Genomic DNA, 16,741 nt, shown 5'->3' with positions numbered 1-16,741 from the left:
ATGGTGGTGCAGTCCTGTAATCCCAGCTACTCGGGAGGCTGCGGCAGGAGAATCGCTTGAACCTGGGAGGCGGGGGTTACAGTGAGCCAAGACTAGTCATTGCACTACAGCTTGGGCAACAAGTGAAACTCCGTCTCAAAATAAATAAATAAAAATAAAATAAAATAGCATAAAACCGTATTCCCCTCCAAAATTTTACCAACCAACCAAATATATGTATATAAAAAATATATATGTGTTTATGTATATTTAATATATATATTATATGTACCATATATTTTTCTATATTATATATAATTAATATTATATATTATGTTATATAGTATATACGTTATATATTATGTTATATATAACAATATAATATTTGTTATGTCATATATTATATATTATATATTTATAATCATATATTATATATTATATATTTATATGTAATATACAATGCAACACATCAACATATACGTATCCATTTACGTTTTTTGTCATTGTTCTAGAAAGCAGACACATTGAAAATGGAATGAAATGCCTATTTTACACCAGCTACACATGACAAATGCATTTTGCTTTGGTATATTAAGCAAATAGATTCCTAAATAAAACTGTAGGGAGAATAAGGAGGAAGTTCAATATGTAAAATACCTGCAAAGCTATAAATTTTGAGAACAAAATAGTATTTTTAAAAATATAAATTGTTTTACACAATTAGCTGTTTGTTTAAGGACTATTAAAAATACATATTAATGTCAAGGAAAATTGAAAACAATTTCACTAATCAATGTTTAAAAGTTACTAGAATATCAAAGCATTTCTTCCCAGTGAAAGAAAATATGGCTTAGATGGAACATTCTGAGACTCTTCCTGCCCAATCTTCCTTTGTTCCTCTTTTCTCATCACAGAGCTCAGACATGCATCAAAGGCTAAAGCTCTTCTTGCTTCCTCTTGCTTCCTCCCATTTGTCATTCACGAATGTTTTACCGATAAATCTCTTTTATATCCATTTCTATCCTGGTGTCTGCTTTTTGGAGGACTGAGACTGATAGATGGTGATATGTTTTAGCTGTGTTCCCACCCAAATCTCATCTTGAATTGTAGCTCCCATAATTCCCATGTGTTGTAGGAGGGACCTGGTGGGAGACAATTGAATCATGGGGGCGGTTTCCCCCACACTGTTCTCGTGGTAGTGAATAAGTCTCATGAGATCTGATGGTTTTATAAGGGGAAACCCCTTTCGTTTGGCTCTCATTCTCCCTTCCCTGCCGCAATGTAGGGTGTGACTTGCTCCTCCTAGCCTTCTGCCACGATTGTGCAGCCTCCTGAGCCACGTGAAACCGTGAGTGCATTAAACCTGTTTTTCTTTGCGAATTACTCAGTCTCGGGTATGTCTTTATTAGCAGTGTGAAAACGGAGTAATACAGATAGTATTTTAGAAATGATATTTACCTTCCCAATAATCTCCATCATTTCTCTCAAACCACTCCAATAAAATAATGGAAATAAAAACAATATCCTCTTCCTATTAAGAAAGTAAATTCAAGTCAAATTTTCTAGTCCCGTTCTCCAATGATACCTCCTTTCCTAATTCCTTATACAGTGAGATGTTGGAACTGTAATTGCATGTAGACCATTATGTTTTTGTATTTGTATACTTCCTGCTTGAAAATAGCAATAGTGTTTAGGGAGAATAGCTGTACACTTTCAGGTGAACTTTGGTGCCCCATCTGTTGAGTTGGGCTATGTACAGTGGGAGAGTTATGAAGAATCTTTCTACCTTCCCTCAAGGTGGTTTCTGTGTCAGAAGAACTTACAGCCCTCATTCTGAAATTTCACATTAGTCCTTTCATCTGTAAGAGGAGGTTTTCCCAGTGATTTCTAAGTTGTGTATTTCGCCATAATTGGTAGTCTAAGTATTTGTACCTGGATCTTTCAACAGTTGTTCCTATTTACAAGATACCACCACCTGGAAATAATCTTGATATCTAAAACCCAAACATAATGGAATCTCAAATGTTGTTTTGTTCAATGTTGTTTTGTTATAATAGCAATTAAAAAAATATATCCCCCTCTGGCACCACTGTCTGTATGTGATTTGCGCATTCTGCCCACACCTGCATGGGTTGTCACCAGGTACTCCCATTTCCTCCCACATCCCAAAAATATGCATATTAGGCTAATTGGTATGCCTACATTGTCCCAGTTGTAGTGTGTATGTCGTGTGGGTGTGTGTATGAGTGCACCCTGCAGTGGGATGGCATCCTGTCCAGGGCTGGCTCTCACCTTTCACCCTGCATGCCCAAATAGGCCCCAGCCAGTGGCCACCCAGAACCAGAATAATTGGGTAAATAATAATTATACTTGTTTTTATTAATCTTTCTTAAATGTATGTGGAGCTCACATTTCAATGTTTAATATTAGAAGTGTTTTGGTCTTTACATATAAGTTTGGCAATGTTTTAGTGACCAGAAATATGTCATAGAGACCTAACTCTTGTTTATATCAATTAACCTATGACAAAATTGGTTTCATTATGTCTTTTTGCTAAAAGTCAGTTTCCAAGAACCTGTTGATGATGTTAAATGAGGACTTGCTGTATTCACATGGACTCCTGTCACAGCATTTGTATTTCTAACCAGTGAATCACCTGGAGTTCTGCTGGTGGTATTAGAATGGCAGACTTAATTAGGATTTCTGACATTTGGACTCTGGAATTGGAGTTTATGTAAAGCATCTTTAGAATACCAACGCACATCAAAACCTGAAGGCGCCTCATTCAAACTCTTGACTTTTACAGGCAAAGAGGGTCAGCTGTATTTACTTAAATTCATGGAAATGATCCAATCAGTTTTTGAGTCTCCTTGCTCCTTACCAAAATATATCCTATTTTTTCTCAAATAAAATCTCTGTTCTTTAATCATTTTTCTTTCCCTCCCTTCTTCCCCCTCACACTTTTGTTAGCCTACACTGTTTAATTATCATTCTTTTTCTACAATAGGTATTAATCAGTGCAGCCATACACACAAAAAATTATCTGCTTCAAAATGTGAATAGTCCTGAAGTTGAGAAGCCCTAGTTACCATATCTGTGTTCAAACTGTTAATGGCAGAACCTGAGCCACATGGCACGAAAGTTAGGTTACCTGTGGCAAATCTTTACAAGTCTGCAACAACCTCAATTCTTGCCTCCTCAGAAGAAAGAATTTGACTGGGGGGCATAAGGCAGAAGAAGAGCAGGAGTGAATGTTTATTAAAAAGCTTTAGAGCAGGAATGAAAGGAAGTAAATTATACTTGTGAGAGGGCCAAGTGGGAGACTTGAGACATGAAGTGCATGGTTTGACCTTTTGACTTGGGGTTTTATTAATATATGTAGGCATACTTCTTGGGTCTTGTGTTCCTTCTCCCCTGATTCTTCTCTTGGTATGGGCTGTCCACGTGCCCAGTGGCTGCTAGTGCTTGCAGAGGTAATATGCGCACTGTGTTTTAACTGGAATTGTACGCTTGCTCACTTGAGGAGTACTTCCCTTACCAGTTGAATGTCCCTAGGAAGTCATACACCAGTTAATTTCTGCTATTTTGCCTCTTAATGTGTATGCTTGAGCCCATTCGCCCAACTCCTGAGATCTTATCAGGAAGCTGCTGCTCACCAGTTTCAGATGTTTTCTATCTGTTGGGAGACTGCCGTTCCCTTGCACCAGCTGTGACCAATTAGTATTTTAGCGAGACAGTTAACAACCGCCTGACTATCATCTGATGGTCACCTGACATTCCTGTTAGGAAGAGGCCTCTCCTGCCCAGCTCATGTCTACAGCTACCCACTGTAACAGAACCACACGGAAAAATGAGGTATTTTCTTTAAATTAACTCTTTCAAATTGTTGCTATTGATAATCAAAGTTTAGAAGTCAGATTATTTGGTAATTTATAAATTGACTACTATTCTAGAGCAAAGATTTACTTTGAGTGTTTTTCAAACATTTGAAATGAGTTTTACATCTTCATTGTGAGTCTAAGGATTTAAATAAATTTCTAAATTCTTTGATTCTGAGTTATCATTGGATAGATAATGATTCCAACCCTTTAGGGTTATTGTGAGAAGAATGTGTAATGTGCATAAGGCACCTAGCACACAGTATATGATCAATAAATAGTCACTGTCATTGTATTTTTTTATTTTAATCATTGCCTTTGTTATATATAAATGCTGTAAAAAAGTGTCAGCATCCCAGGTAAAAGGTATCAGGAATGGTAAAGTCCTGAGTTTCAGAAGAGGTTTTATTTTAATTATGTAGGTTGTTGACAAACTGTGGTCAAGTGTTAAATATTACTTTTGTTTCTGTTCACAGAATTGTATTAGTCCTTTATCTAAAACTTATATGACCTGACTTTATAGATCTTCATTAGCTTTATTTTTATAATTACTTTTTAATTTGGAAAATGAAAGTAATGCAGCTTTTCCTTAAGTGCAAAATATTCCTTAAGTGCAAAAATGATGACAATAGTATCTACTTTATAAGGTTACTGTGAGTATCAAATCAGATAACATACGCAAAAGTACTGTGTGAATCTGACACGTTTTCTACATTCAAGTCATCACAAGTTCAGACACTGCTGTTCCTAGATTTTTTTGACAGATTTTAGACGATGTGTGGAAGACATACTGAGTAGAGTTTCTTTCTACAATTTTTGAGTAGAAGTCTTGAATTACAATGGCAAACACATATATAAAAGAAAGTAAAGCAAGGGATATTACTTGAGATTATGAATTTCAACAGATTTAATGACAGATAATTTTAAATTACTTTTGCAGGTTTTGTTTCCAAGTTCTTCATTGACCATACTTAAATCTTTATAATTTCATCCAGCTTTAGTCAGAACATTGCTCAGATATATTTCAGTCACTGTGCAAATTTCATTGTATGTCAAAATCAAATGATAAATAACTTGTAAAGCCTTTAGCCACAGATTTGCAGTTTATGCTATCATATGACTGTATGTGTGTGCGTGCTAGGAAGCAATTTTTATTTCCTATAATTTATTTTGATAATTATTAAGATAGAACAAAATATCTCCAAATTTTGCAATGGACATTTCTGTATTCCGCTATGCTAGTAACTATGTTATGAAACAACCACAGTCATATAATTTTGGAAAATATTTAGATGTTTGAAATTAAATGGGTTTCTTTAATTTAGGAGCTCTCAGAACATTTATTATGTTGATATGTGTGGTAAATATCAAAAAGATTTCTAGTGAACATAGGTCTTCTCCCCACAAAGTTCCTTCCACCTCTTTCACTTCATGTTGTAAGTAGGTTCCAGCCTCCTGTGTGCTGTGGTAGCCTAAGCTGATCATAGTCATCTTATCTTTCTTGTTTGAGTCATGGAACTAAGTCAATGATTGCATGATATTGCCTTTAGATAGACATTCATTTATAAATGGGCATGGGATTTAATGAAATGTAACAGTTTCCTGAGGTCTTTGTGATTATTTTAATGCTGATAGCTCTCCAGGAAGAGACACTATATACTTTTTGTTCATCTGTTTTTGAATCTTGTTCAGAAGTATGAGACATTTCTCTGACTACTAGCCTGAGGATAGAGGAAAAATCATAGAGAAGTAAACCAAAATGAATTCTTTAGAATTAATTCAACCTTGAAGCTTATCTTTGGACTTCCAGTGTTGTGAGATAATAAATTTCCTTTTATTTAATTCTATTTGATTTATGTTGATGGCTGCCAAATATATTTTACCATTGTGATGTAAAAGGGTAATGAGTTCAAAGTTTTTGACAATGCAATATTGTTGTTTAGACAATCCACTGATAGGGCAAATTTTTGAAAATCTAGTATAGGAAGAAAAGAGTGGTTTATAAAGTGTCAGCCGATCTGGGTTTGAGTGCTTTCTAATTCATTACTAATTTGATTTGGGAGGTAATCTATATATAATATTTCTCTGTAATAAAGTTATGATAATAAAACTCCCCATATTATCATAAAATTGTTGTAAGGATAAGTAAAATATGTAAAATTACCAATAGTGCTTAACAAATAGTATGTGCTCACTAAATTTTGTCTGTTATAATCGTTATTACTATTTTATCATAATTATATATTGCTTACTATAACATATAATAAATATTAATCTGACCAGATCATTAAAGCTATCAAGATACTTTTCTTGTGTCCTCATTTAATATGTGCTGCTCACATTCCAGAAGAGTGAAGCATAACAATAAAAACAACAACAAAAAAATCCCTGAGGGATATTCTAAAGTCTTATAAAATTTAATATTAATCGTTATTAAAAATTTCAATGGGCCTACTTTATGATAAGAAAATTCTCTTAAAATTATCTCTAGCTAGTCTTCAGATATTGAACACAAAATCATAGCATTGTAAAATCTAATGTTAAAAAAGTCTTAATAGAAAGCTTAGAGAGCTTCGCCTGACTGGAGAAATAGACTGTTTAGTACCTCTTACAGAATCTGATTATTTTCAATCTAGAGCATTCACAGGCAATACATTTCCTTATTACGTAACTCTAATTGTTTAAAAAAATTATTTCAAACTATCCTCTGGAGTTCACAGAGAAAAAACATAAATATGTAGCCTATAGGAATATCCAATTGAACCCTTTCCATTTGTGAGACACCAGGCTAATGATTTTAAGTGCATTACTTTAGTTAGATATCTCCAAAGCTCTATAAGATAGATATTATTATCATTTCTATTTTACAACTAAGGAAATGGGGATTTCAAGAGACTCAAATTGCCATAAGGCAAACAGTTAGTAACTTGATTTTAACTCATGTATATGTGCATCTTAAGTATCTGATCTTAATTTACAACCAATGGTGCAATTCATAAATAATTAAACTAATATTTTGAATGCCATTTGAATATTTACTGTTTGCTTTCTTGTGGGGGAAGGAACTATCACTTAGACTCAATTTAAATAAGTGATGAATAAAAATGGAAATTGCAACTTGAACAACTTCACATAGCTAAGACAGTGGAATTGATACTTTACAAAAAGTGATTAGAAACTATATTTCAAGACAAACAAATAACTTCAAAGAAACAGAAAAACAAAAGGCAAAGAGATGAAAAATTAATTATATTAGTTGGTTAATCAATCAGGTGATTACTTTTAATTTCATCTAAACACACAACTGTGAATATGATGTATCACTGATAATGTAAAGAATAGAAATTATTCTCTAACATAAAACCCTATTTCAACCATTTAAATGGATATCTTTCCAAATAATCAATGCCTTTAGTTAATTTTTTAATATATCACACATATTACTGTTAGAATAAATTTATAGAATATTTTTGATATGTTGTTTCACTGAAGGCTTCCTACATGTAGCATCTCATTTAGTTATAACAAACCATTTTACCAATAACAGCTATCCTGACATTTTCCATGTCATGTATAATTATTAAAGTTTTCAATTATAATATGTTTTACAATAAAAGAAAAGGAAGATCTGAGGAACTGTTTTATATAATAGATGCCTCAGAAAGATAACAGGTAAATGCAATAAGTGATTCTGTATTAGCTCCAGGATTGGAAAAACAAAATAAATTTAAAACACAATATTGGAGCAATAAAATAAATTTGTATACAGGATCTAATATGGATAATAGCATGGTATTTATATTAAATATCTTGATTTTGATAGTTATATTGTGGTATATAATAGAAAGATGGTTATATTGTGGTATATAATAGAAATACTAAGACCTCAATCTTAGTAAATACATAGTGAAGTACTAAGGAATAAATGGGTACTATGTTCCTAACTTACACTCAAATGATTTAAAAATATGTACACAAAATCATATATTCTTAGAGTGAGGAAGAAAGTGAGAGAAGAGAGAGAACAGAGAGAAAAAAGAATAATGATAAAATAAATGGGAAACATTATAATTAACTGGGGGCTCTGGGTAAAGGATATGATTTATATACACTATTTTTGTAACTTTCCTATAAGTCTAAAATTATATCAATAATTTACATGTGCACACACACACATACAATGAGTTACTCCTGGTATCTTATTATGTATAAAATTAAGCTATCAATGCCTTGCTTCTTACAATATTGTGAGAATTAAATAAAATAACCTACCTAGTCAAATAGTGTTATGTGTTGAAATATCAAGTGTTGTGTATGTTTATTTTACAATCAAATAAATAATGATTGAATATTTAAGTAATTTATCAAAGAGAACATTGCCAGAAAATAGCACAGCTGTGCCTTAGAATGCATGTTTACCAATCTCATAACCAGTGTAATTATTTTAAAATTTAATTTGATGCTGGAAAATCTGTACACAAAAAGAGTGATATAATTCATTGAAGAGAATGATTTAATCATTTTGTGATGTTCTGCAGATTTTGCTTGATTTATTGCTGTCTAGGTTATTCCAAATAGAATTAGTAAATAATGACAGGTTTCTCAATATTTTAAATCCTTTTGTTAATTCACTAGAACCAATTTTGAATCAATTACCTGAAGATACTACTGGCATTGTGTTACACTTTCCTCCAATTAATGGCATATGTAAAAATAAGAAACAAAACAAAAATGAGAATAAAATAAAACTGACCAACATAATCTAAAATTCTAGCATGAAATATTTTACTATTATTCTAATTCCTGGTTTTAATTAAAATGAATTTTGTAAGTAAGTTATCTGCAATATAAGAATACTATTTTGTATATAACCAGTCATTTTTATATCTAAAATATAAATATTTACTTCTTGCTATCTAATTCTAGTCTATATTAAATTTTCTCAGATATATGTGCATGCATGTGTGTGTTCATGTGTGTATCATAATGTTTTTCAGTTTTTATAGGATTACTCTACTGTTTCTCATTACATTTTTCACAGGATGGATTTTTCCTAACTGAAAAATTTACTGATGTAAACCACAGCTTTTCATTAGCATTTTGAAAACAAATTCTTTGAATCAGAGAAAGATAATAAATATTAAATATGTCAGTTTAGGACAAAAAAAAAACTAACTAAAAGAGAAACCAAGGAAAGTTAGATATATGAGATCACATACAAAAGCAATGAAATCGTAAAGTATAAATTTGATATTATTAAGACTTAAATATACCTTAATTTGCAATTAATCCTTTATAAAAATGAAATATCTATCATATGCTTCACAATCAATACAGAATATGAAGAAATAACATAACTCAGTAAATAAGGGAATAAAGCTTCTAATGCAGACATGAGTGATAAATGTGATATTTTGTGGGAAAAATGTAAAGTAGAAATTGTGTGTATTGTATTAGTCAGGGTTCTCTTAGAAGGACAGAACTAAAATATATATATATATATGGGAATTTATTAAGTATTAACTTACACAATCAATAGGTCCTATAATAGGCTGTCTGCAAGCTGAGGAGCAAGGAGAGCCAGTCCAAGTCTAAGAACTTGGAGTCTGATATTCCAGGGAAGGAAGCATCCAGCATGGGAGAAAGATGTAGGCTGGGAGGCTAGGCCTGTCTCTCCTTTTCACCTTTTTCTGCCTGGTTTATATTTGCTGGAAGCTGATTAGATTGTGCCCACCAGATTAAGGGTGGATCTGCCTTCCCCAGCCCACTGACTCAAATGTTAATCTCTTTTGGCAACACCCACACAGACACACTCAGGATTAATACTTTGTATCACTCAATCCAATCAAGTTGACACTCAGTATTAACCATCACATGTATAGTATGTATGTGTGCGTGCACTATTCAAACAAAAACCTTCTCAATAACAACACTTTATAATATGTCACACTTTATTTTAATGGAATAAATGCTGCTCTTGCCTTCCAAAGATGATTGTTGGTATTGTATGGGTGAAATGACATGAGGCCTATTTTCTTTAAAATATATCAGAAGATTAAATAAACTAAACTTATAAACTAAACAACCTCAAACTAGCAGAAGCTACACAAAATTTGTTGGTCGAGTGGCAGGAAAAATCTGAGAATAACAAATACAAGCAGAACCCAGAAACACTTTTCCAGAATAAAAGAATAAATGGAAATAGTGGGCATTACTCTAAGCATTTATGAGAAAGAGAGAAGGTTGGGGGGCATCCATTAGAGAGCTGGGAAAAGTGAATATAAAACCTATTCTCAGATCCCCAGCCCCTTCTTCTCTGTATTGAATTCTCATACTTATGATTGTCTTTACAAAATCTAATCATTATGATTGGCTAGAAAAAAATAAATTAGAACTGCTGCATCTATATATGATCTTCCACATAAAATGCTGAAAACACTGCTGCTAAACATAACAATTTTGGATTTATAAAATATAAAACAAAAGTCTATTTTAAGGCATTAGAAAGCTCATGAAATGAGGAACACGGAGGCAAAGGTTTTGAAGAAGTGAGAACATCAAAGAGGTATGCTGAAATCATGAAGCTACATTGCTCCTGGGAATATTTTCCATTTTTTTCATAGAGACAAAAAATGGTGTATAGAATGAAAATTTGAGTTTTGCCTTACAAATAAATGTCCATGGTTCAAGAAAGTGGAAAAGGTTGGTAATGTGAAAATAAGTAATTCAAAATCTATGCTGTTGGAACGTTAAATTATTTCGAGCCTTAACAAAGTATGATTATGGGGCCTGAGTCACCTGACAAGTATCTGTAACCTAGGCAGTTGTAACCTTTGTCTCTCTAATTATGAATTAGCCTTTTTCCTTACCTACATTATTTTGGAAAATGTTGTAAATGACTAAAGGGTGCCAGGGAAGACTCCTTCCCCCTTCACTGTTGATCTTCATTATATATTAACTTTCATTTTACCCAACTTACGCAATGATTTCATGAATATCACCTTGTCTTAAGATGAAATGTTAAATGCAATCTTTTAAATTAAAAAAAAAAAGCAAGCTGCAGGGAAAATAAGGCAAACTGTAACTTATTAAATTGTTATATTTCATAAACCAGCCAAGTATAGAAAATGTATAATACTACTAAATATTTTTGTTTTCTGCCTATGTAAGCAAGACCTTGACTTTTAACTTTAGAGCACTGATCCCATTTCTCTGGAGTATCTTTTTTCCTGATGGGCATCCCCAGCTCTTCTCTTGAATAAATTCTTTAAACCTGGATTATGATTTTGTTTTAATCATTTCAGGTTGACAGTAGTGAACCAAAATCAGAAAAGAATGTGGAGGGCTATGTCTCATAAACAGGTGATTAAAAGGTAGACAGAACCCGGCCTAAACTAACTTTGTCTCTAATTAGATAGAAGTGATTCAGCAACACTTTATTGTTCTAGAACAAGAAAGAGTATATCACCTCCAGGGGAAGACAATATTATCTAGATATTGTCAAAAAAATGCTAGATATTGCAAAAAGTAGTTCATATGAATGAAAAGAAATAAAAAGACAAATTAATGGGTAATCCATATATTGGAATAGTGAAAAAGATTTTAAATAACTTATAATTATGTTCAAAATATGAAATCAAGGAGGACATAGATAAGAACATGAAAAATCTTATGAGAAAAATGGATTCTATTAAAAGCAATCAGCAAGAAAAATATCTGGAATGACAGAATAAGGACTTGTTAAAGTCTGCTTCTCCATGAAAAAAAAAAAAGAGAATATTGAAAAAAAAGAGTAAAAACTGACTTTTCCAGAATTTCAAATTAAAGATTTACAACAATCCAAAAAAAAGTGGTATTAAAAATAAAATGGCTGAATCCTAGTAAGATTAGAAAGCTTTGTGATGTTTAACTTACCCTAAACTCACCTGTCCCCAGTTCTGCAGTAGCCATAAAAAACAAAAGAACAAAAACTTTACAACAATGGTGGTTTTGGAAGACAGCAGCCTGCTAGTCATTGAAGGAGCAGAATGTATTTAAATCGTGATGAAATGGCCATCTCTCAGATAATTATCACTATTCACCTGTTGGCAGCTCTCTGAAAATGCTCTATTCTCCGAGATTGTTTTTATTTGAGCTTAGAGTTTGCTTTATGCAAACAGTCCTGTCTTCAGTGCCTTTGTAGAAAACAATCAATGACAACTGTTTAACATTTAACCTGCTTGAGGTGGCTATAACAGCTGTTGCTAACAAGATGCTAGTTGAAACACTTGAGAGAAGTAGTAGGAGAATAAGATTTCCGTAGAAAGCTTTGTAAAGCTCTGATTTATTCCTGAGAATGTAGAATACTGCATACATGTTCAGGGCTGTGCACATGCCCAGCAAAAGCGTGATTTTTTTAAAACTGATGCATAAGAGATGTACATAGTTTTGGGCTACATGTGACAATACATTTATATAAGTCTTAAAGCTCAAATCTTTGTACTTTGGGATATCTATTACCATAAATATTTGTTTTTTCTTTATGCTAGAACTACTCAAATTATTTCCTCTAGCAATTTTGAATTGTATAATAGATAATTAGAATCTATAGTCACCCCACTAAACTAAGTTTTATTTCTTGTATCAAACTATATATTTAAGCCAGTTAAAAAATCTGTAAAACATGTGAAAAGACACATCACCAAAGAAAGTAGACAGTTGGCAAATAAGCATATGAAAGACATTCAGCTTAATATGTCATTTATGGAATTACTGATTTTAAAAACAACAAGATACCTAAACATCTATTAGAACATCTAAAATCCAAAACACTATAATACCAAATACTGAAGAGGATTGAAGCTACAGACATTCTAATTCATTACTGATGGGAATGCAAAATGTTACAGCCACGTTAAGTTGTCAGTTTCTTACAAAGCTAAGCACATCATCATGTGATGTACCATTGGTTCTCATTGTTTTACCCAAATGAGTTGAAAACTGATGTCCACACAAAAACCTGCACATGAAGGTTTATAGCAGTTTAATTGCCAAATGTTGAAAGAAACCAAGATTCTTTTCAATAGGTGAAGGGATCAATAAACTTTGATACATCTATGAAATGAATATAATTGAGCAATAAAAAAATGAGCTACCAAGCCATGAAAATACAATGAGGTACTTTGAATGTATATTTAAAGCCATTAGGTTGGTGGAAAAAGCCAACCTGAAAAGGCTGCAAACTTGGAAATGTAGCAGTGATGGTCACTCCTGTGGCCATCTTGGTTTGGGCTGACTTCTTTACTGCAAACTGTTTTATCAGCAAGGTCTTTATGACCTATATCTTGTGCCAGCCTCCTCTCTCATCCTGTGATTTAGAATACCTTACCCGTCTGGGAATGCAGCACAGTAGGTCTCAGCCTCATTTCACCCAGCTCCTTTTCAAGATGGAGTTGTTCCGGTGTAAAAGCCTCTGACAAAACAATATGGACAATTATAAGGTCAGTGATTGCTAGAGCTTGAGGGGAGAAAAAGAGATAAATAGGTGAAACACAGAGAATTTTTAGGATAATGAAAGGATTCAATTCTGTATGATACTGTCATGGTAGATACATGTATATTAACCATGTTTTCTAGTTTTTGAGTCTGATATTTTGACATCTGGGGTCTTGCTGACTAGGACAGTACTGCTCCTCTTAGGGTTAACAGATTCCTAGAGAGAGTAAGGAATTCTCCTGTGTGTCTGTGCTTCATATGTGAACTAACCAATTCAGAGCCCATATTCCCCACCCACTAGCTTTATTGGGCTATTACATTTGTGACACTAGTTCCCTTCCCTGACATCAGATCCCTTCCCTAGGCATCAGACACCTATATACCTGAGATACTGGTGAAACTATTTAAACTATCCAATCTTAAACCTCATTATCCTGTTTATACTGCCTCCCCCATTTCTTCCCACAAAAATCATAAGACTTTCAAGCAGTTTGCCTAGCTTTCCCTCTCTGCCTGCAACTGACTTTGCTGTTCTCCCCTGTGACCATACCTTGCTTACCTTCTATTCTTAGAAATAGACAATCTAAGAAATGGGAGAAAATATTTGCAATTAATATCTTCAATAAAGAACTTGTATGCAGGAAATAAAAGACCACTTACAACTCAAAGTTTAAGACAAATAGTCCAATTGTAAAAGGGCAAAGCATTTAAATAGAAGTATTTTTCAAAGTAGACAAACAAATGGCCAATAAACACATGGGAAATGCAAATCATTAGTCATTAGGGAAATGCAAACTAAAATCATATTGAGGTATCATTTCATATCCAGTTGGATAGCTAAAATCAACGACTATATAGAAAATAACATGTTTTGGAAAGGATATAGAAATATTAGGTCTGGAGCAGTGGCTCATGCCTATAATCCTAGAACTTTCGGAGGCTGAGGCAGGCAGATTGCCTGAGCTCAGGGGTTCAAGACCAGCCTGGGAAACGTATGAAACTGCCTCTACTAAAATACAAAAAATTAGCCGAGTGTGATGCTGTATGCCTATAGTCCCAGATACTTGGGAGGCTGAGGCAGGACAACTGCTTGAACCCAAGAGGCAGAGGTTGCAGTGAGCCGAGATAGCACCACTGCAGTCCAGCCTGGGCAACAGAGTGAGACTGTCTCCAAAAAAAAAAAAAGAAAAGAAATATCAAACTATATGTCATTACTAGTGGCATAGTAACATGTTAACAGCCATTTTGGAAAAGAGTTTTGCAGTTCTTCACACTGTTAAAAATACGGTAAGCATACTACTCACCAGTTGCAGTCTGAGGTATATATCCAAGAGTACTGAAAATATATATTCAAAGAAGAACTTGCACACAAATGTTTATAACAGCATTAGGCATAATGCTGAAAAGTGAAAATGTTCCAAATGTCCACTAACTGTTAAATAAGTATAATGTGATATATCCAAACACTGAAATATTATTCAACAATAAAAAAGAAGGAATTGTTGATACATACTGAAACAAAAATGAACCTTGGAAATATGTACACTGTATTGTACAGTTTAAAAGGATAAATTTGTGGTATGTGAATTATATCTAAAAGCTGTTATTAAAAAGAGCATCAAATAAAAATTCTAGAAGTAAAAATGGCAATGACTAAAATTTTAAAATAGATCATGTTTAATAGTCATTTATTGAAAAATTTTCCTACTGAAATGGCCTCGTTGTCTGGAGTGATACCTGAGGTTCAATGTTCCACAACCATGGAGAAAAAGGACGTGGACACGCAAGAGTAAGGTAAAGAGTAGAAGTTTAATAGGCAAAAGAAAGAAAAGAACTCCCTCCTGCAGAGAGAGGGGTCCTGAACGGGTTGCCGGTTTCGGTTTCGGGGTGAAATGCAGGGGGTTTTAGAGATAAGCTTGAGGAGGCGGTGTCTGGTTAACATGGGGCGCGAAAGATTGGTAAGATCAGGTGTGTTCTTTGCATGAGGAGCGAAATACTGGTTAGGACTAGGTGTGCCATTTGCATAGGGCATGAATTTCTGGCCTCCCCCAGGCTACACTTTTATTATGCAGATGGGTTCGCTGCCTGGCTGGTACCACGTTGCCCATTCCTTTACTGTACACGTGGTAACAAAAAAGGAAAGATGGAGCCTCCATGTTGGACGTGCCTGGCCGCCAGGTAGCTCCTTTCTATTGGCGCAGCTGCCGCATTCCCTCATGCAAGCTTCCAGCTTCCCTATGTTCACATTTCCATTTTTCAGGCTGCTCTTTGTTAGGAAAAAATAAAAAAAAAAAAGTGCTTGGGCTGCTTTTAGTTAGAAGGGAATTGTTGCCAAGGACTCTTTTGCTTTCACCATCTCCCAAAATAATTTATTTCTATCTCCTGTACCGCTATGAGATCAGGAACTAGACAATACCTAAAATTCTCCCACCCCCTCCCCTGCCTTTTTTCTTTCAAAGCTCTACTGGTGTTCTTTAAATTAGGCCAAAGAAATGTAAATCATAAGGATTAAAAAGGAAAAAAAAACCTGTGGCTATTATCATAAAACATGATTATTACATAGTAAGATAAAATAATCTGTAGTCAGACAATTAAAACTAAATCAGTGCAAATGTCATATGGATGAGTGGTTGAGAATTAAGAGGGGATAAAAATAAGAGAATAGAGAGGAGAACATGAAAAATAAGTTCATTAGTTCCTTTAGGTAGTATGTGAGAATAAATACAACATTTTAAACTGACAAATTAATGAGTAATCATATTCAATAGAATAGCATCAAACTATTATTTGCTAAACAGAATCAGGAGGAGAAAACAAGCAGAGAGAAAGGAACAAGATATAATAAGAAAATTTTATTGTTGATCATAATAGGTAAACAAGAGATATGGCAAAAACCGGTTAAATGCGTGTGTTTATTTGTGAGTGTATATGTGTGTGTGTGTGGGAGGTGACTATATTGTTAGGATACATTATATGATATTAGGATAAAATATATGTCAGGAGATAAGTAATATTATATATAGACATTAGGATACATGCATATAATATTAGGATAAAAGTAGCCATGATAACAAAAATATAAAAGGTCTTATATTTAGAAATACAAGCAAACAATAAATAAAAGATATGACATGACATAGATAACATGTTTTTAATTTATATACATTATTTTAGATTTACTTTTTATTTGCAAACCCATACATTAAAAATAAGAAAATAATATGACAGAATTTAAAACCAACTTTTAATTCATATCAAGAAATGTAAATTGACTTAACAGGAAAAAAATTTTGAATGAATTACAAAGTCAAATTTAATTGTATGTTAAATATAAGAGACATATCTAAAGCAAAAAACTCAGAAATAATATGCATAAAAAGATGGGCAAAGATATGTCAGACAATTGAAAA

Source organism: Pongo abelii, chromosome 13 (genome assembly GCF_028885655.2).
Source record: "Pongo abelii isolate AG06213 chromosome 13, NHGRI_mPonAbe1-v2.0_pri, whole genome shotgun sequence".
Classification (NCBI taxonomy): Eukaryota; Metazoa; Chordata; class Mammalia; order Primates; family Hominidae; genus Pongo; species Pongo abelii.
This window is presented reverse-complemented; position numbering follows the sequence as displayed.